Source organism: Eurosta solidaginis, chromosome 1, assembly GCF_040869045.1.
Source record: "Eurosta solidaginis isolate ZX-2024a chromosome 1, ASM4086904v1, whole genome shotgun sequence".
Taxonomy (NCBI): domain Eukaryota; kingdom Metazoa; phylum Arthropoda; class Insecta; order Diptera; family Tephritidae; genus Eurosta; species Eurosta solidaginis.
This window is the reverse complement of record NC_090319.1, coordinates 203,641,564-203,666,749: the sequence shown is the minus strand read 5'-3', so window position 1 is coordinate 203,666,749 and position 25,186 is coordinate 203,641,564. Positions and strand designations below refer to the sequence as shown.

Genomic DNA, 25,186 nt, shown 5'->3' with positions numbered 1-25,186 from the left:
ATGTAATAATAGACGACAGTGACGTAATAAATATAACAGGCGTAACAACAGACACGGTAACAACACTAGGAACAGTTAATACAAGTGTAATTGCATCAAATACATTTTTTCCTCTGACTCTTCACGTTGCCATTGAGGGAAAGACTTTTTAAAAACCAACAAATGCATAATCAATTATGCTAATGACACAATTACATTCGGATAAGGGACAGAAAAGGTAAATATTTAAATTTTGCATAGCACTTCCTAGCAATACCCTTGATATTCCACCAAGATGCGAAGTTTTTCGTGTTTTTAGTTTGAAAAATTCGACAAGTCCATTTTTTGTAGATTCTTAGGAACTTTGTAACGGTGTTTTCACAGCCAAATGTATCGTTGATACAAAAAACCCAATAATAAAAGTTATCAACACCCGAAGTGGTCAAGTACGTAAAAGATATCAATATTCAAACTGAATACTTAAAAAACTTCAATGTCTATCGCATAAATGAAACACCTATAGATTTAAGACGCATAGAAGAGCTTAAATCAATTTTAGCAAAACAAATGCCTTCTTATACTGAAAAGAAATTACTTGATTTATGTTTGAAATATTCTGATGTATTTGCATTAAAACCGACCTTATGACGCTTAATAATTTCTACGAACAAAAACTTAGATTAACTGACAAAACTCCTGTCTATATTATAAATTATAGTTTGCCATACACACAACGCGAAGAAATAAATAAACAAGTCGAAAACCTATCACAGAATGATTTAATAGAGCCTATTTTTTCAAATTATAACAGTCCAACAAGCAAAAAGTCGTATCGTATGTGCGTAGATTTCAGAGCAGTCAATAAAAAGCTTATAGCCGACAAATTTCCACTAGCACGCGTAGATGACATACTCGACAATCTTGGCAGAGCCAAATACTTTTCAACTTTAGATCTTTTTCTGGTTTTCACCAAATATCCCTTCAACCTAAATCTAGAGACGGGTTAAATATAGCACCAAACTCTTTTTCTCGTATGATGTCAATAGCATTTTCGAGCTGTTGAGGTCCAATGCCTAACTTTTACTTGATTGACGGCGCCCCTCCCTATCGTTTTAATAATATTTCTAGCCACCTACACTCACGCCGCGTTCGCGTGCATGCATGCACATGCATGCGTTTAATACACATGCATGTGTGTGTGCAGGTTGTCAGCACCCATGCACGTATATGTGGGGGTGATTGTGCGTGTGGCTTTTCCCCTTCTTAACACGAAAGGACTTTTCCGCGGCTTAGCGGTTGTCATCGACGGGACAACCGGCCTCTTTTTCGATCGACCGCCAACCAACACACATCGCCGAGGATCACCATCGTCAATTTCGACATTAAGGTAACATTATACCTATTGTATATTTTCTTTCACTATTGAATTAAATATTATTTTATAACGAGGAAATCCTCTTTGCGTTCTTCTTTATTTATTTCGAGTGATCCATCCATTCCGAGATCGACCCGTGTGCGCCTACCCACTGCCGGTTTACGACGCACCCGGGCCGAACATTGGTCCTCCTCACCAAGAACTCAAAGGACCTCTCAAAATTATAGTCCACAACACAGCAGCAGTTGCCTACTACAATATTTTGCACGAATTGCCACAAAAACTCATCAAAAGATTTATTGGCCACTCCAGCAGAACCACGAAAGAAGTTTGGGAGCATATATTATACTACACGATATTAGCAGCCACCGGAGCCACAGCACACTGAACAGCCCAGTGCAACAATTTAGTTCTCCAAAAAATAATAAGAAGTAAGTTCTGTATTTCTTTCCACTTTTTTTGAGTGTTGATTAGTGAAAAATAAAGAAATCACACGTATTGTGCGCGAAAAAAGGGTAAATAGTGAACTTTATTTTAGTGAGCACCAGTTTTTCCTTTTACTTGTTTTCCAAATTTAAATCACTTGTGTTTTTAATTTATTTCATCCCTTGTGATAAATCATCCCCCCACCAGCGGTAAGGTTTTCCAGACACAACACAAGGCAGAGGGTAACATAACCTCATTTTCAAGCAACCTCACTACATCAGTTGTTGTTTTTTTTTGTAGATCACAAGTACAAAATTATTGCATTTTAATTAATTCGGTGCTCACTTCACTTTTTAAACACTTTCTACACTTTTTTTGCGCTTATTTTCACTTTTTCACTTTTTCAAAATACACCCATTCTTTGTGGAGGTGGCGAGTGGTCCCCTTTTTTTGTTGTTGCCGCTAAGACAAAAAGTTTGTAAATTAAATATTTTGCTGTTGTCGCTGCTGTGACAAAAGGTCCATAAAACAAACCCTTGTTCGTTGTCGCTACTCTGACAAAGTCTGAAATAAAAGTAATAAAAATAAAACGTCGAAATTCAATAGTTTGTATTTACGTCTGGGCAGGTATTTTAACTCTGAATAGTTCTATTTCTCTAATCGGCAATTATCTCGTTAATAAATTCAAACAAAACGATGGAAACGCACATCAGATTAGTAGAATTAATCGCAGAGTTTGATACAGATTCCAGCCTTATTCCGGAAAGCAACCATAGCAAACGCACCCTTGCGATACAGCAGGAAGAGTTGCGGTCCTTGTGGAAGAAGGTAAAGTCTGCGTTTGATTCGCTATTGGGGTCTGATGACGTGTCAGGGGATGACGTTATGGCGATAAGAAAGAAGCAAAAAGCGGCATACGCAATCTACATGCGATGCTTAACGTCTATATCTGCTGAGGCAGAAAAATACAAGAAAGAGGACAAGAAGGTCAACCCTGAGCAAGAACCTCATGGGCATAAAATTTGCCTCCCTGCTTGCGACACGGAAGTTTTTAAAGGGGATTATTTGTCTTGGCCAACATTTCGTGACCTGTTCACGGCAATTTAAATAAATAATTCTAGCTTGAAAGGGGTGGAAAAATTATTCCATCTCAACAACAAAACCAGGGCGAAGCAAAAGACATCGTTAAAAAATGCCCTCTCACAAATGAAGTTTTCGAGATGGCCTGGAAAAACTTATGTGAGAGATACGAGAACAAACGTGTCTTAGTAAACACACAACTACAAATTTTATTTAACTTAGAAAAGGTAGAAAGTGAGTGCGGAATGTTCAATCAAGAAGCTGCAAAATGATATAAATAATTGTATTTCGTCCCTCAAATGCCACAAAATTAACACTTCCAATTGGGATGCAATCCTAACTTATCTCTGCTCAACCAAGTTACCAGAGAGCACGTTGGCTCTTTGGGAGCAAAGTATAGACCATAAAATTGACATATCCAAGTGGGAGGATATGGATAAATTACTGTCTAACCGGTTTCAGACATTTGAAACAGTGTCTGGTTTTACAGGGCATGCCACTTCAAAAGTGCCAAAACCAAACGCGTCGCGACAATCGACAGAAACCCCTACGAAAAGAATTGGTGCTTTTCGAACAAAATTATCCAAGCAAACAATAAAATCAATTTGTAAAATGTGCAAATCCCCTGAGCACAGATTACGAAACTGCTCACGCTTTTGCGAGTTAACCCCAGTAGAAAGGATTAAATTTATAAAATCCACAAGTGGCTGCCTGAATTGTTTATCCCCAGGACACACTGTGACGTAGTGCACCAGTTCCTGCAACTGTTCCAAATGCCACTCTCGTCACCACACGCTCCTGCATGCGGATACATCTCAGCAAAATGCTGTACGCAATCCTTTCAAAGATGCGGATAATATCCCAACAACATTAGCACAGGCGCGACAATCTGCAAACCAGAATGTAAAATCCTGTCGTGCCAATTCCAGCACAGGCGTGCTATTAGGAACTGCTCGCGTACACATTCACCATAATGGTACCGACTTCTCCGCGCGGGCATTAATTGAGTCAGGGTCTGAATGTTTTTTCATGATAGAAAGACTGAAACGCCGAATCAATTTGCCGGCGAGGAAAATGCATGCCCAAGTGTCAGGCATCACCAATGCAGTATCTGCCCAAGTTAGAGAGGCATCCACCATCGAATTACGTTCACCAGTGGATCCATGCTTCAGCTTGAGTACTCCAGTTCTGATTCTAGCCAAACTTACTGGGAATCTGCAATCCTGCCATATCAACACATGACTATGCAGGCATTCCCAGACTTGGTTCTGGCAGACAAGAGGTTCTACGTCAACGAAGATGTAGACCTCACATTTGGTGGAGACATATATCCCCAAATTACAATGAGCGGTCTGAAAAAGAATGTACTTAATACACTTCTGGCCCAAGAGACAGTGTTCAGTTGGATACTAACAGTTCGAATAGAAGCACAGAGTCCAACGAAGAGCATCGTGTCATTTTGCAACGAGGTTGTATTGGACAACCAATTAAAAGCTTTCTTCAGTTCCCAAAAATAAAATGCTTAATGAAGAAGAAAGGTATTGTGAACAGTTATTTAAAGAAACAACAAAAGGAGATCAAAATGGGAGATATACAGTTAATCTTCCATTCAGGCAGGATTACCCTGAGAATATTAATTTAGGACCGTCCTTAAAGCGAGCATGTTCCCAATTCTTCCGGAATGAGGGCGATTACTAAAAAACCAAGATTTATGCAAAGAGTATGTTCGAGTGCTATCAGAATACAACACGATCGGACATAAGAGGAAAGGCGGAAAGTACCACTACCAAGGTGCACGTCGTCTTCAACGCGTCAAGTCCGACGGCAAATGACATTAGTCTAAACGACATACTCCACCCAGATCCAACTCCAAGCAGACCTACCCATTTTAATTCTACGTTGGAGACTGTACCGCTTTGTCTTTAATAGTGAAATAGAAAAGATGTATAGGCAAATTTGGGTGACCGATAATCACGCCAAATTTCAAAGAATTGTCCATCGAACATCCCCCAACGAACCCATCAGTCTTTACGAACTAAAGACTGTCATATTTGGTGTAAACTGCGCCCCTTACCTCGCGATACGGTCACTTCTACAATTGGCTGATGATGTAGAAAATACCCACCCAATAAAAAATAAAAAAAAAATAGCAAGCAATAGCATCGGGTATATTACGAGAAAGTATGTATGGCCACGACGTTTTATCTGGAGGACATACAATAGCGTCAACCATCAGAGCAAGAAACGAGATTCGCGAAGCATTACACTCAACTGGCTTTCCATTGCGCAAGTGGACATCAAATTGTGAGGAAATCCTTCATCCCCAAAACGGATCTGCTCAGCGAGGACTTCCTAGCGTTTGAAGAGGCTAGCTCGGTGAAGGTACTCGGAATACGATGGAACGCGCATTCAGATATGTATTACTTCACAGCAAGAGCTTTAGAGAATGGCGAGAACATCACAAAACACGCAATCTTATCCGCTATAGCTAAACTTTTCGACCCTTTAGGCTGGCTTGCACCAATGGTCATAGTGTCAAAAATACTAATGCAGAATATCTGGTTAGAAGGCACCGGGTGGGACGAGCCTGTCTCCCCAACTACCTTAGAACGGTGGGAAAACTTCACCCAACACTATAACAAAATAGATGACATTAGGATACCGCGGTGGGTAAATTTTTCACCGGAAGACGGCATAGAAATCCACGGCTTCTGTGATGCTTCCGAGAAAGCATATGCGGCAGCGGTATACATTCGCGAGAAAAGAGGTGATCAGGTTTTCATACACTTACTTTTAGGAAAAACCAGGGTAGCTGCTTTGAAAACCATCTCACTACCACGGTTAGAACTCTGCGGCGCCGTCTTGCTCGCAGAAATCATGGAATCAATATTCCGAAGCATTCATTTCGGCCAGCAAAAGTTCACCTCTGGACGGATTCAACCATCGTACTCGCATGGATACGCAAGCCGCCCTGTACTTGGTCAACCTTCGTCGCACACCGAATTACTAAGATCATCGATATGGTCGGTAGCAAGGACTGGCTTCACGTGGACTCGGAATCTAATCCAGCGGATCTAGGAAGCAGAGGACTTATTGCATCAGATTTGGTCAACAGTTCGTTGGGGTGGCAGGGACCTTCTTCGCTGCAAGAAGGCAATTCCCACTAGTCTTTAAATTTTCAGAAAATTCATCCCACAATTCACTCGCTCACCCCGAGCGAGGACACCAGACCCACGGCCAAATGCACGAGGCCAACAGGAGTTATCAAAAGGAACATTTTGGTCCATACGAGATCGAATAAAACCCTTTTTCATATGCATGGAAGTTCTTCTCCAGAACTGAGGAGCGAGTTCTTTGCCTCTAGCAGAATCACTCAAACAGTTGTTCGAGTGTTTATTATATTTAGCCCATTGCGGCCACAATCGCTTATGCTTAAATGTATTTAAAATTTAATTAAATTAAAAATGACTGGGGCCCCATGCAGCCGGATGCGTTAGGTGGCGTGCCACACACTTGCGCCAACATTTCAAGTGTAATGTAATAGTTTGTAATAATTTTGTATACCCCGAGTAGCTACCAAGTTCTCCAACAAAATTATAATATTTCTCTCAAAATTCTAAAGCAAGAAGAAGAAAAATCAATATTATTGTACTCATCGAATGGATCCAAATTGTAACGTGTAGTAGCAGAGAAGAGCACTGGATCTTGTGGACTAATCGAAATTTTTGAGCGTAGCGCATCCAATGAGATGCTTCCCGTCTCAATACCATCAACAAGTATATCACCTTTGGGATGTGAAAGACGAAAGAGCGCACCTAACTATTAGCGAGCTTTGCTAGCACCGGTGTGTCCTTCTACCCCCACCTTCCAGCTGTGGTCAATGGTGATCTTTAAATTTTTCAACGCAGGTGAAATGTTGAGACCATAACTCAACGATAAGAGTTTTAAGCTCAACTTGTCCTTGGAGTGGCCAATTATTCGGTGGATGTTTAGTAATTTCAGACTCTTGCTCGATATATGTACATTGCAAAATACGTTGTACGCTGGTACTTTGTGGTAGAGATTCGGTCAGTTGGCGCACGCCATACTGCACCATACCGGTAAGAATAACAACGTGGGATATAGCCGAACCGACGTTATCGCTGACGGTTTGTGTGCCCAAAAGTGTAAAGCTAACCGTCACCGAGGCAAGAAGAAAGCTCACACAATCCAAAAACAAACCCAATGCCATATTATAAGCCCTCTTTAGTTGACAGGCAGCACCGTGTGGCGCAGTCGGTAGGATACGAACCTACGCTCCCACAGGGAATCTGACTTCCATGATACACATCTTGTAAGACATCAAATTCCTTTTTTTACAACATCCAATTGATTCGAATTTTTAAAATATATGTAGGTTAGTTCTCCTCAAATCGACCGGTATTTTAATATCATTGATTTCGTTGAATATTGAAATTCTTCAAACAATATCAGCAATATTTGCCAATTGTAATTGTTTGTAAAAGATAGTTTACTCTCTGAAGAAGATTGTCGATTTTCTCATATCAATAAATATCTTCGACTTCACGTAAACTAGCTTGAAGTAAAATAATGTAAACAGGGCTGCTCGAAAACCAAAAAAAATGTAATGGATGTTCCTAAACTTATTTTCGTTCCTTTCTTTTAAAAATTCGCGCCGTCTTTTTGTTCTCGTTAGTTTTTTTTTTCTCTTTCACACCCCAATATCCTTTGGAGTATGGATATATTAAAAAAAAAGTTGGACTAAGTCTCCACTAAAGCAGAATCGTAAAAAGGCTACTTACTTAACGATCTCCTGCGCTGACGTTAAGATTTGGGGTTCATCGGCGGGTAGTATACGGTCGGGCTTTCTCAATACCACTATTGTCTTGATTGCGGGAGGGTAGAAAATGGTCTGATAATTTGAAGAAAATTTAGCCAAACAATCCATTATGACTATCTTCGGCTCAAGCGGGACTGCTGATCTGAAAAGTGAAGCGGAGTAAAGTGTGCATTTGTAAATGGACATAGTAATGCAGCTCTCTCATTTATACTTACCCGTTTCCAGCCATGGCCCGAAAGCCGAGGATAATATTTCACCCACAATCGAGGGAGCTGCACATCCTGTTGGGTAAAAACGGTTCTGATAAATTTATTGATTGTCACATGCAACTGCTTAGACGCTTCATCAGACAAATGAAATACACCATCAGAAGAACAGGGAGCAACTCGTACCAAATAAAGATCTTCTCCTGTTAAAACGCTTGTTCCTCTACGAACCTTTCAATCTTCCCGCCACTTCCAAAGATGCCAATGAGCAAGGGATGCGCGCTACTTAGCACATACATTAGCGGTTGAACGCCAAAGCCAAAACAGTTTTGGATTGATTGGATACAGCAAAGCTCTTTGTAATTAAGTAATAGCTAATTGTAAACGCTCATGTGCGCTTCAGCAGAGCTTTTCAAGCAAGGTAAATAGTCGGGATGAGATAGTAACAAATCATCAAATTCTGCTATAGCTTCAGGATACATACGAATGGCAGATTTTATTTGAGCAAGTGGTAGTTTGGCATAAATGTTATTAGCACTCATCTCTATTATTTTAGAAAGGAACAGGCATTGCCCGGTGGTCCTCAACAGTTCATGCAAGTGACATCCTGTTTAATCGCAGTGCGGAACGATTGAATCGCACCATCCCATTTATTAATGTTAAAACAGTGCAAGGCTAGCTTTTAAGGTGATCCTCTCCGAATCAGCGTCATCACAAAATGTATGCAAATAAAAGGTAGATATATCATTGACAGACGTATGGTAGCACACACATTTTCCTCGTATCTATTACACAACGAGGAACAGTGGGCTGCTTCATCACAGCGGCACCCATCGAATACTTGGGTAATACTAATTATGTGAACCATATTTCACGTTCGTTCGTGGCGGATTTACTATCTTTTGAATGCTTCAGATGTATTATTAGTCGATCTCTAAGAAAGGTGAATGTTTCACACCCAGTAATAGTTTGAGGAGAAGCCTTTTATACTGTAAGCACGCCTTACTAATGCACTCTCGGGGCGTTCGACATCCATTGCAACTATTCCACAATTTTACCTTTTACAATAGTACGTGTAACACGTATTGTATTAGCGGCGTCTCGAAACACCCTTAATTCAAAAAGTGTTTCCCTTAAAACCACCATTTGAAATTCTATAAATTCGCTGATATCGTCAACAGAATCTGTTAGCATTTGTCTTAGCGGCTGCTTCTTCACTGAGTAACGTGCGCAAAATGAAAACGTTCACAGCAAACTTGACTTCACATCAGAGACATGCATGCTTGGGTTGCTACCGCTTTAAATATGATAACTCCACAGCAAGATCTGTGAAGTGCGAGTGCACTGTGGTCGAACCTCTAAACTTGCATTAAAATAGCAATAATTTGATGGACCGCTTGATCTTTACGTCCCAAAACCCAAATCATTTTGTAGCAGATCCCTTGAGAAGTCCATTTCTACACAGCTGATGATGAGGAATCACCGCCATATTTTAATGTATTTGATATAATGAAAGTATATAGCCTAAATCTTCAACAGAGCAAAGGAAGTTTATAATATTCATATGTGAAATTCTGAAGTAACATTGGTCTATGTAGTGCTTCTGGTACATAGTTCGAAGATGCGCTGCTGTCATGAGGTTCGTCGATTGTAAACTAGAATTGGTATTTTAGTTTTTATATCAATGAAACTGTTATAGGTTTTTTGGAGTGTTCTTGATATTGATAGTCCTTTGCTGAATTGAAATCCGGTACACTATTACTAGCACCTTAAAGAAATAGGCTGCCTCGGAAAATAATTGATATAACCACGCATAACTTTAAGGTTCACACTCTACCGTAAAAAACTTGAAGTCGCCTCGCTTGCCAAAAATATGTAAGTGTAACATCATTCTTCTCGTGAGGTTGACCACTGACTCGGAGAAGTTGTGAATCTTGTTTTCCACGACAGCTGGTTCTATGTACCGCAGCGAGACGGGACCGACCATAGTATATTTCAGTCAAACCTCATTTCATTTGTTACGTCTCTCCCACAAATTGTCAACCTCGGAGCAGCTTCTTTCAGCTAAACTGCTCCATAATCCATTACCACGGAAAGGTTTTGAACCCAACCCCGGAGCAAGGGAGACGTTTTGCTGCACCTGCAGTAAAATAATACATTCTTCTTGAAAATGCAGGTTTTCTGGGAAGTATGTTTACCTCTTCTTCGAGTCTGGTATTCGGACATTAGACTTTATGTACCGAGTGTAAATGAGGCTATTTTAGTTCAAGCGTCAGGATTCTTGTGTGCGGATGTCTTCGTCGTGATTTCGGGCAACTTATGCCCTTTTTATTCCCCAGAGGCTGGACGGCATCAGTTATCTACTAATATACGCAGGTTTCTAGGAATTAACACAAACTGTTTGTTCATCAGTTTTATTTCTCTCGGTAACGGAGAGTACTTTTGTCTCATTGTGTAAATAATGTTCCGCTTGGCAGAATATACTGCTTATCCTATAATAATTGGATCGTACAATCAGCCAAATTGACAATGAGGCCGTCATTACGGTAATCAAGCATGGAATAGCACCTGCAAAGGAAAAATCCATTAATATCTGCGTCAATGGTAACCTAAAAAAGAAAAAAAAAACCAAGAAAAAATCAACAAAACACGGGGCCCATGCCAATCTACTGGATCGTAACCACCATCCCCGCCAGTAACCTGAAAAGAAAGAAAAAAATTATTAATTAATTAATAAAGAGAATATATTAAATTATCACATAATAAAATTTACTTACCATTTTTTTACGTCTTCATAATCCCCAGCACCGTACTCAACCACGCGTAAAACGAAAAGAATGAAGCAAACGGCGCCATGAATCGAACCATCCATTTACCGTTTGCTTCAATTCAGAGAAATGTACATTTGTGCGTATGAATGTTCATGTTTTTTGTCTGGTATATTATGCCACTGCGCGGACTTTTATAAAAGGAATGTTGGTGAACGACGAATGAAAAGAGTAGTGGTAGTGGGAGATTTTCTTTTCCAAGAAAACAATAGCTGCAGTTATATTTGTACACCACAATTCATAATTTATTGTAAAATCAATAAAGAACATCTCACGGAAATACCTCTTTCAACAAAAAGATGTAAAGAAAACCAAAACTCCAACTAAATTTGTATATACACAGCTTATCCCTTAGGATACTCACTATTTCCTGAAATACATAAACAAAAATTTTACGAAACGTCTAATTGCAACAATAGTTTTCCAAAGTACCAAAATCCTGCCACAAAATAACCGATTTGGGCATGTTATCGTTTACTTAAAACCATTTTATTTCCGTTGAAAAATATTCAAAAAATAAATAAATAATGAAATTACACAGGAAAAAATATTTGCGTGCTCATCTATTACATTTATTTCTAAACAAATTTATTTCTTGTTTGAATTTCTTCACAAATTTTCAAAATTTAAGGTTAGTTAGGTATACTCGGCAATTAAGCACATTTACCAAATGATAGCAGTATTTGTTTTAAATGCGAAAATACTGAAATATTGGCAGATTTTGGTTTTTTTGGTGGTAGAAGTAGTAGAAAATGAAAATGGGTTGGTAAATCTACCAATGCGGTAGAGTCCGTGCACTAACTGTCCATATACTTATGCCAACGTATGTACATATATATGCCGAGTTTAAATGTACATTATATTAGGGACGCATAAAAAGAGGCAAACGGGTACCCAAAAACCCGTTTCTGAGAAATCGGTATCGGAGCCAAATACCCTTCGGGAACCGTGTCATTTGCTAAAGGCCGTCAATTAAGCTGGACTCCAAGCGCACTTGGAGGAAATTTGAACAAAGAGTCGAAGGGCAATATAAAAAAGGGCAAAAATTACACATTTTATACATTTTATCCTCCTTCCAAAACAAACTTTATGGATTTTTTTCATTATATAGCATAAGGTTTTGCGTTACGAACATTTTTTTGCGGCGGGGAGGAAAGTTGTTGGTTTTAGCACCAACAACACAAATAAAAATGACTCAAAAGAAACCACATTATACACTCTCTACTCGGTACCAAAACTGTGAGTACCGACGAAAATAAATGCTCAGGTTTATGCAGCATTCGTGTCCGTCACTACCCTACAAGACGGAGGTAACCAGTTTACCCACACATTCAAAGCTTTTTTCGCTCTCCACTAATACATCGACGTTTCATGCTGTCATCGAAATGACAGTTCATTAATTATTCCGGAAAACATTGAAACGCAAAAAAAAATATCTTTGTTTACAACGAAAAATATCTTGTGCTTTTAGTTGTGACATGTGACGGAAATTAAAAATTTTGTTGCAGAGAACACCTTTTTGCGTTGGCGGCCTTCGCCCAAAATAATATTAAGTTAATTTTAGTTGTGACATGTGACGGAAATTAAAAATTTTGTTGCAGAGAACACCTTTTAATATTAAGGGTAACGTTTTGCAAGACGGTGCACCACCTAATTTAAAAATTATCAAAATTATGTTTTGACAGAAATAAAAATTTATATTTTCGGATATTTCGGATTCTAAAAACGAAGCTCGAGGCGCGTCTTTTGATTCCACGTTTGATGAATTTTGATAAAAATTAGGTGGTGCACCGTCTTTTAAATCGTTACCATATTAAGTTGTATAGAATCGACCGGATGGCCTAGAAGGTTTCATGTCATACTAAATCGCTCCCGATATGGTCGGGCTAGTACCTTAATGGTTCCCGGAACGTAACCGATCTGCATCCGGCAAAGGACCAACAAAGTCGATAACGGGGAGTGTCATCGCTACAACAACAACAACATTATTTACTTTCTGTGTTTCATTCATACGTATATGCATTTTTAAATAATAAAAACAATTGTATATTACTCCAATAGATAGCATATCCGCCGGGGTGTGATTCAGCTAAGAATATGCCAAAACCAGAGGAAGCCTACAATTAAATGCAGATTCACGTGTCATTTGCCAAGGATTTACCGCTAAACAAGGTACTTTACACAACCAACATGCTTTGGAATACGGTACCAAACTGGTTGGATGTATTTCTATAAAAAAGGGTGGAATTACGCACCTTGGTTTGCCAGTATTTGCTTCGGTAATTTATATTGATTTGTATTGATTAAAAATTGCAATAGCAGATAATGTAATGTGAATTAAAATTGAATAGTTAGCCGTAACAAAACAGGCAACTGACCCGCATGCAACTGTTATTTCTGTGGCGCCACCGGGAGCTGCTGCTGCTATCCTAAAAGCATTAGAAGCAGAAATTTCTTTGATTGTTTGCATCACCAAAGGTGTGTCATAACATGATATGGTTCGCGTTAAGCACGCTCTCTTAAGGCAAAAAAAAATCGCGTCTAGTCAGGCCCGATTGTCCAGGAATCATCGCACCAGAAAGGGTAAGTAAATTGTCTACCATATTAAATATATAAACAACATGTATGAATTTGTTAGTGATAATTTGTCATGCTTTTGTTGATAATCAACTAAAGAATGCAAATATGACAGAGTTCGAAGTTCATGTAAATACAAATTGGTTTTTTTAATTAGCGTTTGGAGAGCAAAATACATATGTATGTAAGCATAGAACTGCATAGAAGGGGAGGAATTAATTAATTATTATCAGTAGATTTACAAGATTTTTGTCATTTTCCCTGCGCCGCAGTTGTCATTACATTGCGTTAGGAGAGGACATCAACACCTTATTACCCACAGCCAGTTACAATTTTAGTAAATTTTGCTCTTTTCATCACTGTTTCAAAACGTGGTAAGTTATATATCGAGCACTCCATGGAGAATGATATATTTTAGCAGACTTTCGCATTGTGGTCATTATTAATATTCAATCCCTAGAAGGTTTAATGTAGTCATATCAATAGTTCCCGAGATGGTGGGGCTAGTACCTCAATCGTGCTTGTTACCGGAACGTAGATAGATAGATAATTTATGGAGGATTTCACAGTGACTTGCACATCTCTTTCACAGCACCTCATCCTAGCCGACTTCCTTGATGAACCCTAGCAGTGTTCTTGGCTTGAGGGATTAAATGTGGGAATGCTCTGGCCATGGTGAGCCCATAAACTTAGCCCTACGTCTTGAAATTGCGTCAAATTCTAGAAGGATATGGTCCGCCGTCTGCTGATCCATCACAAAATCGGCATGTGTTGCTCGATATTATACCCAGCTTTTGCATGTGACTGTTCAGTCTACAGTGTCCTGTAAGAATAGCCGTTAGGATTCTTAGGTTATCTTTCGAGAGGCCTATTAATGCCCTATATCGAGTTGTGCTGTAACCCCCTAACAGTTACTTAGATTAACTCAGGCCTGGCATATTGCGCCAGTGTTCTCTTTTTTCCCTCCCTTCTACTATTAGGGGCATTTATTGAGTGAGCCAACTGCCAGGAACGGCTCGGGATCGATGGGTCATGCAGTTGCTGCCTCTCTTTCCGGGTTGTCCGCCTGCTGTTGTTGTTATAGCAGTGCTTTTTCCCATCCAATAGGTGCGACCGATCACAAATTGTCATCAATGTCTTCTAACGGGAGTCCAAGGAAACTTTCTGTTTCAACAGGAGTGGACCATAATGAGAGAAGTGTTAGAGGCGTTGGTTCCACAATACAGTTATAGAGATGGTTGGTGTCATGTGGGGACACATTACAAACAGGACAATGTTTTGTATGTCGGGGTTGATTCTGGATAGGTAAGAGTTTAACCTGTTACGTTTTCCAGCTCGAAGTTGAGCTAGAGTGACTACTCTCGTTTCCCTAGGGAGAGTGCGTTCCTCCTCTGATAGTTTTGTTATTTGAGTACAGGAATCGCCGGCATAGAGGTTCGACGCCTGTTTGTGGAGTTCACTGAAGACATGCTTGTGTTTTTTAGCTTCATACGGCTGTGTTATCAGGTGCCGTATTTCCTCATAATGTTATGAAGCCGTGAACAACAAGAGCCACAAAAGATTTATAAAAGTTACGAGGACGCTGGATTTTGGAATCTAGCCCAGAGCAACCTGTCCGATGCAACCATCCCTTGCACGTGAAACACTGACAAGAGTATTTATTTTTTTAATTTAATTTATTTATTATTACGGCTGTTTAGGCCTAAAACTTAAACTACTAAGTACAATTCATTGTTGTAATCACTTATTTCTATTGAATATGCTGTTGGAATGCCATGTGATTCCGATCAGCATATTTACTAGCGTGACAAAGGGACGAGTCTGGGAGCTACTCATTTAAGGAAGCTTGGAAAGGACGCGTTTCCAATCCTCCAGTGCTCCCAGCTTAAGGCAACAAAATATGGAATATATTTTTCAATTATATTTGTATTTTAAGCTGTCGGAATGTATTAGTCTACGATCAACACAGCTAAGCATGTCTTTGGATGTTGGAAATTGAAAATAACATGTATCCAATCACCCTCAACTTTGTTTAGTAAAGACGCTGTCGAAATGCATGAAGATTCCGATTAGCACAGCTCAACATATAATGGGAGGTTGAAAAGGACGTGTTTCCAATCTCCCCTGCTCCAACTTTTGTTTGGCCTTATTTTCGATAATTTTGTTACACATTATATAATTTTATTGTTATATTAATGCTGTCGGAATGCGAGTGATTCCGATCAGCAACAGTAAATATCGGCTGGAAATACCCAATTCCAGCGAAATTAGTTGTTGGAACTGTGCGGAGTTACAGGTGGCGACCGATTTTCTTTTCCTTAGGGCCGGATGCATTGTATTTTGCTGCTTCCAATATTACCATTCCCTTTTCGCGCTCCAGTATCGGATATATCATGTAAAAAATAAGAGAAAACTTTATCTTTTTGGAAGGGTTTTACAATGCTCCAATAAACTTTTTTTAAAAGTATTGAACTTATTACTACTTTTTATGTGATTAGGAAGTTCATTATTATTGGAAGGGTTTTACACTGCTCCAATAAATTTTTTTTAAGAGTATTGAAGTTATTACTACTTTTTATGTGATTGGGAAGTTCATTGAAATATTTCAGGCCCTTATATATATGACCGTCCTAAAAAGATTCTTTTCCGGCAAACGCAGCAAACTCATTTCTCAGGACCGGGGTCAGGAAAAGGACTCGGATTGGGGTCGATATCTTCCCGGAAGAGGAGAGTATGGCGCAGACCCGCTGCAAGGATCTGCTGGACGGATGAAAATTTGTGGGAGAGACGCAATAAATTAAACACTGAGTCCACCTGCTCATTACCCTCTACTCCCCTGTGGCCTAGGACCCAGGGCAACAGTACTACGTTGTGTGCTCCTAATTGATTTAGCTTTTCTATGCACTGAAGGACCAGTGCTGACTTTATTTCGAACGCCGCAAATGCCTTTAGGGGGGCCTGACTGCCTGACTGAGTATGGCAATTGTTTCATTGGGGTATCAGCGCTGAAGGTTCAGCTTAGCGCACTAACTTATGGCGAATACTTCCGCTTGACAATGCTCGGATGTGCTTTTAGAGTTAGTTATATTATGGCTCTGGGTCCGAAAACTGTGGCTCCAATCCCCTCTGGCGTCTTCGAGCCATCTATGTACCATACGATCTTGAGAAGACTAGTAATACATTGCACCCGCCCATACCTATACAGCCGTACCAAGAGACGGAGCAGCCCATTACATTTTGGCACAACCGGAGCACTGCTGGACATCCAATCTATATGAAAGCTATGCATTCAAAAGTGTTTGTACCAGTGGCTGGTGCACACCGAACTGGACCAATGTATGCTATATTGATGCCTGCACAAATACCAAGCTATGTTTATGTGAATAATGTTACTGCTTATGTCCATTTGCACGGTTGAACACATACAGTACCTACGTTTATACAAGGTGGAACACCACACTATCTACATGGCGATGTAGCCACCGATCACGTTGTTGTAAGAGATTAATTAAAATAAACACTGTTTCTTATATTTTCATTATCATTAAACTGTAGACTGTAGACTCACGACGGGTATTCTTACTGGACACTGCCTTCTGGCGTCACATGCCTTTAAATTAGGCTTGGTCAGTGATAGCAGATGTAGGAAGTGCGGGTTGGAGGAGGAAACGATCGATTACGTTCTGTGCTCGTGTCCTGCGCTTGCCAGGCTAAGACTCCAGCTGACAGCTGTCAGATCTAGAAGCAGCAAGTGGCTTAAGTTCTAGGAAGCTTCAGGTATTTGTCAAGAGGACGGAGTTATTTTAAAACATGTCCTGGTTGTTGATAGGTTTTTAGCTTGGTCGTTAAAACAAACTTCTGGTAACACTACGGACTCATTCAGTCTATGTGAGGTCGTCATGAATCCGCCAGTTCAACCTAACCTATATTTTGTTTTGGTTTTTACTTTAGAATCAACCGTTTAAGTAAGCGATGTCAGCTAACTAAGCGCCTTCAAATGTAGATCCATAAGGAACATGGGGTCGCCAGAGCCTCGGCTGTTAAAGAAACAGGATTCGCCACGGGTAGGTGAGGTTCACAATTAGGTTGGAGAAGCTATATATTGCACTGGCAACCCATTGAACGGGTTGCGCTACACAACCCCCTGAACCAATTTGGTATTTTAATCGCCTCTTACGCAGGCATGCCTACCGCGGGTATACTCGAAGCCCCCTAACCCGTTGGAGCCATGAGAAGCGTTAGTGACCTTGGGTGTCCCAAGGAAAGTTCCGTCGTGTCTGTTGTTGTTGGGTGAGCGGCAAGGCAGCAGCGTGCAACAAATGCACCATTCAGGAGGATACCCTTGCTGAGCCCAGAAAATCTGGGAAAGTTGGATGTACTGGTCGGATGCAGCAAACGAGTATATTCTGTAATAGCATATGATCAACTTGGAGATAGGTTAGGTTAGGTTAGGTTGCAAGGGCTGAGCTGAACAGCTCACTACTTAGGCCACCAAAGGGCCCATTGTAATGCCCTATACGGTCTCAAAGGAGGACCCCTACCCTGCCTAAAGCGGGTCAAACCACCTCGTGGAAATTATAAATTTTGCCAGAGCCTTTACTTCATAGCAAGAGACCTCAGCGGGGTCATGTAGAAAAGGTTTACCAAGGATAGCCATCCTACGCCTACTAAGAGCTTGACAGTGACAGAGAAGGTGCTGGACGCTCTGTTGTTGTAGCAACGCTCTCTTCCTCTTCTGTACATCTGCAGCTGCGACAATAGTCGAAGGTCGTTACCCCCATTCTAGCACCGTGCGTGCCTATTAAGCAAAGCCCCCTTTAGAACCCTTATCAGGGACGATAGAGCTGATTTGTTTAAAATCAGAAGCGCTTCTGTGCGCCCCTTGTCATATGAGGGCCAGGTTTGCCTGGATGTCTCACACGATGATATGGCTGACCATAGTCCATTTGCGATTCGTATAGTGCTTGTGTCCACACGAAGCCTGAATGTGGCCATGGTATGCCTACCGAATCATTTCCCGGAAGGATATCGTCGGTGGTGCCTCTTCTGGCCAGCTCGTCTGCTCTGCAATTGCCTTCGATATCCCTGTGCCCAGGTACCCATATAAGGCTGATACTGAAGTGCTGAGCCATCTCGTTAAGAGATCTGTGGCATTCAGTGACCGACTTTGCGTTGTCGACGAATGAGTCCCGGGCCTTTAAGGCGGCCTGGCTGTCTGAGAAAATAAACACCCGTTTACCATCCTTAGGCATAGACCCTAGATGGTTCACAGCACTGTGTATCGCCAGCATTTCTGCTTGGTAAACACTACAGTTATCTGGTAGGCGAAAAGAGACCTCTAGACCCTGATCCGGCGAAAAGAGGCCTGCTCCCACCTTCCCGTCAAGCTTAGAACCATCCGTGAATATGTTGATGGCACCCGGTACCGTATGTTGTCTGGTATTCCAGTCCTGTCGCGATGGTATATATATACTATACCTTTTAACGAAGACGTTATTTGGTGTGAAGTAGTCAGTGCGCACCGGTATTGGCACTGGGGCGCTCGTGCCCAGGATTGTTGCGTGTCCACTAGATCCATTTGAGCAGAGAACTGTTTCCCTTATGCGTAGAGCGGCGATGACCGCTATTTCCTTCGCCACCAGGTCAAGAGGTGGAAGGTATAGCATTGTGTTGAGTGCTTCACATGGAGTGGAGCCGAGAGCCCCGGTGATGCAGAGCTCCGAACTCCATTGCACTTTTTGAAGCGTCTTAAGATAGGTAGTTTTAGCTAGTGCAGGCCACCAGACCAAGGCACCATAAAGAAGAATCGGGCGCACAATGGCTGTATAAATCCAGTATGTCACCTTGGGGGGGAGAATCCCCAGGAGGTGCCAATTGCCCTCTTGCAGGTGAACAGCGCTACTGCTGCCTTCTTGCATCGCTCCACTATATGGTCACTCCATAATAGCTTCCTATACAGAATTATTCCCAAATACTTGACTCGATCGCTAAACGCTAAAAACGTACCCCAAATTCTTGGTGGTGTTAGATTTGGTACCTTATACCTCCTCGTGAAGAGGACAAGCTCGGTTTTATCCGGGTTGACTTCCAAGCCTGTGGGTGTGGCCCAGTGCGAAATTTTGGATAGTGCCCCTTTAATTAGGTTGCAAGAGTTTGCGGAAATTTCCCCCGCATGGTGACGCAGATGTCATCTGCATACGCGATCACTTGGTGACCTTCTGCTTCCATGAGGCGGAGTAGTTGGTTGACGGTAACCACCCAAAGTAGCGGAGAGAGAACACCTCCCTGCGGAGTGCCTCTGCCGACCGGTCTGCGGATCACGCATCCACCTAGCTCAGTTTTAATCTGCCTACGCGTAAGCAGATTGTATATAAACTCCATCAGGCACGCGTCCACCCCCAGATCGGTCAGCGCCGAGGTGATGACCCCCGGGAGAACGTTGTTGAAGGAACCCGCTATATCTAGAAATGCCACCAATGTGTATTCCTTGAGGTCTAGTGACCTTTCGATAGCGGATACCAGTGAGTGCAGGGCCGTGTCAGTTGACCTGCCCTTAGTATAGGCATGCTGTGCTTGCTAAAGAAGCGACGGCTCAATCCTCCTCCTGATGTGGTCCTCTAGAAGTATTTAAAGCGCTTTAAGCAGAAAAGAAGATAAGCTTATAGGCCTATAATCATTTGGTTTAGAGTGGGAGGGTTTCCCTGCGTTGGGGATAAAGACCACGTTGACTTCCCTCCACGATACTGGTACGTAATTGAAACTAAGACAACCTATAAACATCCCTTTATTCCAGGGCCTTATAAGTTCGGCAGTATACTGGAGCTGAGCCGGAAAAATTCTATCCGGCACGGCGATTTATAGGGCTTGAAGGTCTGTAAAGCCCAATCTATCCTTTTATCATCTGTGATTTCGCTTATCAGCTGATCATTAGGTGACCCTCTGCTGACAATACTTGAAGACACGCCCGTACTTGCTGGGAAGTGCGTATCCATTAGCAAGTTTATGGTTTCAGTGCTAGAGTCCGTCCAGTGCCCATCCGGCTTTTGGACGTAACTTAGCTGAGTTGGAGATTTCGATAGCACCTTCCTTAACCGGGAGGCCGCGGATGCGGATTCAATCCTGCCGCAGAAATCCCTCCAGGAGGATCGCTTTCCATTCCGGATTGCTTTTTTATATATATTTATCTTCGCTTTATAAGCAGCCCATGAGGATTCATGTCCATCATCCTTTGCTTTATTGAAGGCCGCCCTACATGACTTCCTAAGTTTATCAAGATCAGACGACCACCATTGGCGTTTGTAAGTTTCCAAAACCTTTTTAGCCGGGCAAGCCCTATCTAAACCATTCCTGCAATTTTGACTGAAATTATTTACAAACACGTCCAGCTCCTCCTCGCTTTCTGGGACTCGTACCTGCTCAGATAGCTTTTTACCTATAATCTTCTTATAGTAGCCCCAGTTAGTTCTTCTAATATTTTGTATATACTTAGGACGTGCGCCTGCGATATAGAAAAACTTATATATCTATGGTCAGAAAAGGAGTGCTCATTTAGAACCCTCCATGAAACGATCAAGTCACTGAAAGAGTCTGTGACCAGTGTTATGTCAAGGACCTCTTCGCGGTTCCTCGTAATGAAAGTGGGATCATTTCCCCTATTACATATACTCAGATTAGTGCCTAACAGATAGTTGAATAGAGACTCACCTCGGTCATTTGTATCTCTGCTGCTCCACTGGGCGTGATGAGCATTGGCGTCGCCTCCGAGTAGGATAAAATCGTTTCGTGGATTTGCCGCTCTCACGAACTCCTTGAAATTATCCGGTGGTAATGAGCCTTGGTGATCGTGCGCTAGGTAGAAGGAGGCAAGTTTAAAGCTCCTCCCTAGTACCTCGACGCTGACCGCTGTCAAATCCCCATCGCTATAATTGGGTAGAAGAAAAACATTAAGAGTAGACTTAGCCAATATACATGTGCGAGGTTTACCCTTTTCCTGGGCGCTATAAAGCTTATACGTTGGTGTCCGCAGACCACAGATCCTATTGCCAGCAATCCACGGTTCCTGGACTAGAACGATGTCTACCACACCTGAAGACAGGTGCAGTAGGAGTGCAGCTGATGCTGCTTTGCAGTGATGCAAGTTTATTTGGAGGGCCCGGATCACAGCTTGTTTGTGCTCTCCTCCGTGAGCGTCGCGTCGGAATCGCCATCCTCCAGAAGCTGACCCTCAGAGTACAACCCTCTGAGAGCCAAGCTTCCACTCGAACCTGACGAAGCATAGCCACCGGCTTCTTCGCCCTCGTCTACCTCCATCTCGTCTTCACTGGGGGGAGTTCAGCCACCTCCGTACGAGATGCAAGGTTTACCAAGGCTTCGACGTCAGCCTTATAAACCTTAAGGCTTATATTTTTGAAGCCGTAGCTTACCCTGAAATCCTGCCTTTTTAACGCTTCGACGCTTGCGATGTCGAGCAGCAGGACTATCTGCACCGTGGCCCGTTCAGTCTTCTCCACGTTAACCACCTTCCAGTTTTGGGTCGGTAGACCCGGGTTGTACTCCTGGAGCAGTTCCAGGATATCAGCGGGGCGTCACTGGAACCCAGGCTCTCGCCTTTGGTCGTGAGGGGATATCACACGCCTCCACTACCTTGAGGCGCGCCCGGATACACCTCCCCTATCAGCGAAACGGCGGCTTTGTAAAGCGTCGCCGACCTGGCGTCGTCACACGCAATTAGTTTTATATTGCCCTAGAACCACCCCGCATCGGTATAAGAAGGCGGTGGACCAGGGTTATCTTTTTTGACCTTAACGGCCACAGTAGCGAGCGCTGCCTCAATCCACTTCCACTGTTGTTTCGGGATCCTGCCATCTTCGCTGCTCTCGTCCATAACACCAAAGATCTGCCGATCCTTGGCTATTTCGGCAAAAGACCGAGTCCAGCCTCCCTGCATCTTGGCCCTTTTCGGCGCCGTTGGGTTGGGTTCATCCATAGACCGCTGGCGCTTCGAGGCTTCATCGCTCTCGACCCAGTCCGGCCTGAACTCCGGCAAGATCTGCTTCGCCCAAGCAAGATCGCGCTGAGCCTTCGCCCAGTCCTCCGCGGAAACTTCCCCCTCCCTTATCGGCGAGGAGGCATTCATCCGGGCAGCCCAGCGCTTGTCCTGATGACTGGGCTTTTTGACTCCCTTGACCCTAGAGCCGGCCCCCACACCCCTGGAGCCCCCAGCAGCCAAACCGCCAGACGCTTGACGCTGAGTGGCAGCCGTGCTGGTGGCTACGAGATGGGCGGCAGCCGCCCCAAGGGCCTCCCGGTCGGTGGCCCCTCCCCGAGAGGTACCGGCCATTGGAATACCCTGGCTGGATTTTCCCTCAGCCCTTTCCTGCCTAGATTGGCCCTTGGCCCTATAGCCGACCCCCCTACCTGAAGCCCCCAGCAGTTGACCCACCAGACGCTTGTCGCTGGGTAGAGGGTTTGCTGGTGGGGCTCAAGGGAGGGGCGGTAGTGGCACTGATGGCCTCCCGGTAGGTACCCCCTCCATGGGAGGTACTGGCCATCGGACTGCTCGAACCGGATAAACTCTCGGCCCTTTTCTGCCTATCTGCCGCTGCAGCAGCGAACCTCTGAGGAGTTCTCTCAGCTAATTTGAGGCGCGGCTGAGCCGTAGCCTTTGCGGAGCAAGCTCCTAACGACGTCTTAATTTGGAGAGTCGCCCTCCTTACCAATTCTTGAAAATTTTTCCTCCATAATTAACATCCACGAGTAGCGGAGAAGGGGAAAGGTCCACCCGGACAGAGATCCGCGATGTCCGGGTAAGGCTTAATAGCATCGAAGGTCGCCCGGTATTCGATGCACTCCGTTAACGACTGGGCTATTTATGGGCCCCCAGCCAGGATGATCCTCGGCACGGGTCGTATAACACCTTGATCCAGCCCATTAAGGAGAAGGGGAGAGAAAAAGGAAAGGGAAGAAGAAGGGAAAATAGGGTTGAGGAGAGTGGGAAGAAAGGTCGCCGCTCGAATTAGCCGCCGAAGCGTTACCAGGTGCCACCACGAGGAGCCTACGCCCCTACATGAGGGAGAGAGGGTGTAAAAACACCTACGATTCGACGGTTTGGGGTGACGCCGGTGAGTGCGAGGCGCAAACACCCCCATGAAAGGCACCCAACTTGGAGATAACCAAACGTTTATTTTCCTGTCCAACAGGGTACTGGTTCTAAACCCTGCTGCTAAAGAAGGATAGGCGTAGTCACATCAATTCGTTCCCGGGTTACTCGGGGAAATCAGTTTTAGCAGTACTTTGCACTTTTCATACTGCACGTCCATACAAGAACTTCGGATAATGAATTAAACAGTTGTTGTTGTTGAATTAAACAGTCATCTGCATTTGTTTGTTTTTGTAGCACGTCTAATTTCCTTCGTAACATCAATCAATTATCCCTTGTTATAATGTTGTGTTCTCTATGATGCAACAGCGAAGTATCTTCGGGTACCCCTGATTCTAGTTATCTCAAAATCTCCTTGAGTCCCTTGTGCCTTTGGCCTCTCAGAAAAGAGCTAATTGTGGAGCCCTATTAATAGAACACTTTTCGGGTTAAATATATTAAAAACTTTAATCTATCCTTACTGATATTAGTTTCTTTCTCATTCTAGGTAATTTGATTTTGACGATGTGCGCATAGCAATATTCCAAATATTCCAGCTGTGGCTGAAGGAAGAACATAAATTTGCTCAAATTATAAGAAAACTGCGACAACTATCGCCCTCACCTTTTTAGTACCACAGATAAGGCGCTAACAAGCATACTATGGGAAAGGGTCAAGACCAAAGGATCAATATCACCTGTAAGTCGACTTTGATAGCACGAATTGGGGCTTCCGGTATTATCCCTACAAGACTCATATGGCTCTGCAAACTGATGTTGAAAAACACCACCAGCGCAGGAAAAATTGGGCAACATCACTGAGCTTCGAAAGTTTCAGAAAGGGCACAGCTATAAATAGACGTTATTGTACTTAATTAGCTTGTACATATCAATATACACATATCTAAAGTTCACTAGAGTAATAAGGGAATAATTTAAATTGTAAAAAAACATTGTATATATGAATTATTTATAATTAAATAGTATCTGAACATAAAGGACGCGTTTCATTCATGGAAAAAGCGACTTGACAGAAGGTAACCGATAGACCCGTGTTGTTGTTGCTGCATATGTTTTGGTTAGCGATAACGAAAACATAACTGATGAAGTAACTTAAAAGTGTAAATAACATCAAGCGAGAAGGAATGTCGAAAACGCAATAGGTAAGAGCGAGAAAGCGAGGCACACGTACACTATTTTGAGAGAGCGTATGCGTTACTTTTTTCACGACAGCAATGTAAAAGTCATTAAGACGATAATTGGTGAACAAGTTATTGGTGACGATTAAGTAATCGATTAGGTAACGGGTACGTGTGTTGTAGGGTAGTTAAAACGCTACCGGGTGACACAAAAATTAACAGACAAATAAGGCCCTAAAGACCCAGGCACATAACGCGCGAGGAAAGAGGCCATGCACATAATGTGCGCCAAATATGAATATTTTTTTTATGCAGCGACAGATGTTTTTCCCCCTACTCACGCGCTAATAAAATTTCCAAATCTCGATAATAAAATGAGGGCCTACTCGCCACCGAACGTGTGACACAGTCATTATAAGTAAACGAGTTTCCTTTTGCTTTCTTCCACACTCTCTGCATAGAATGACTCGCTACGCATCGTTGCGCAAAAGAACCGAACGCCAAGCCGTTCGCTACCCCAAGCCGTGCCCTCTATGTGTACGCTCAACATCCCATTCGCTCGTGCACCGTCTACCGGGCGAAGACCCCTCTGCAGCGGT

General features: G+C 42.6%; 1 long non-coding RNA gene across 1 annotated transcript; it reads left to right on the top strand.

The window, feature by feature from the left end:
* The first annotated feature begins 7,048 nt into the window (after positions 1-7,048).
* Positions 7,049-24,394, top strand: LOC137236987 (uncharacterized). The gene is made up of 3 exons (XR_010948737.1): positions 7,049-13,013; positions 13,086-13,317; positions 23,958-24,394. It is a non-coding gene; the product is annotated as an uncharacterized lncRNA (long non-coding RNA).
* Positions 24,395-25,186: the final 792 nt, after the last annotated feature.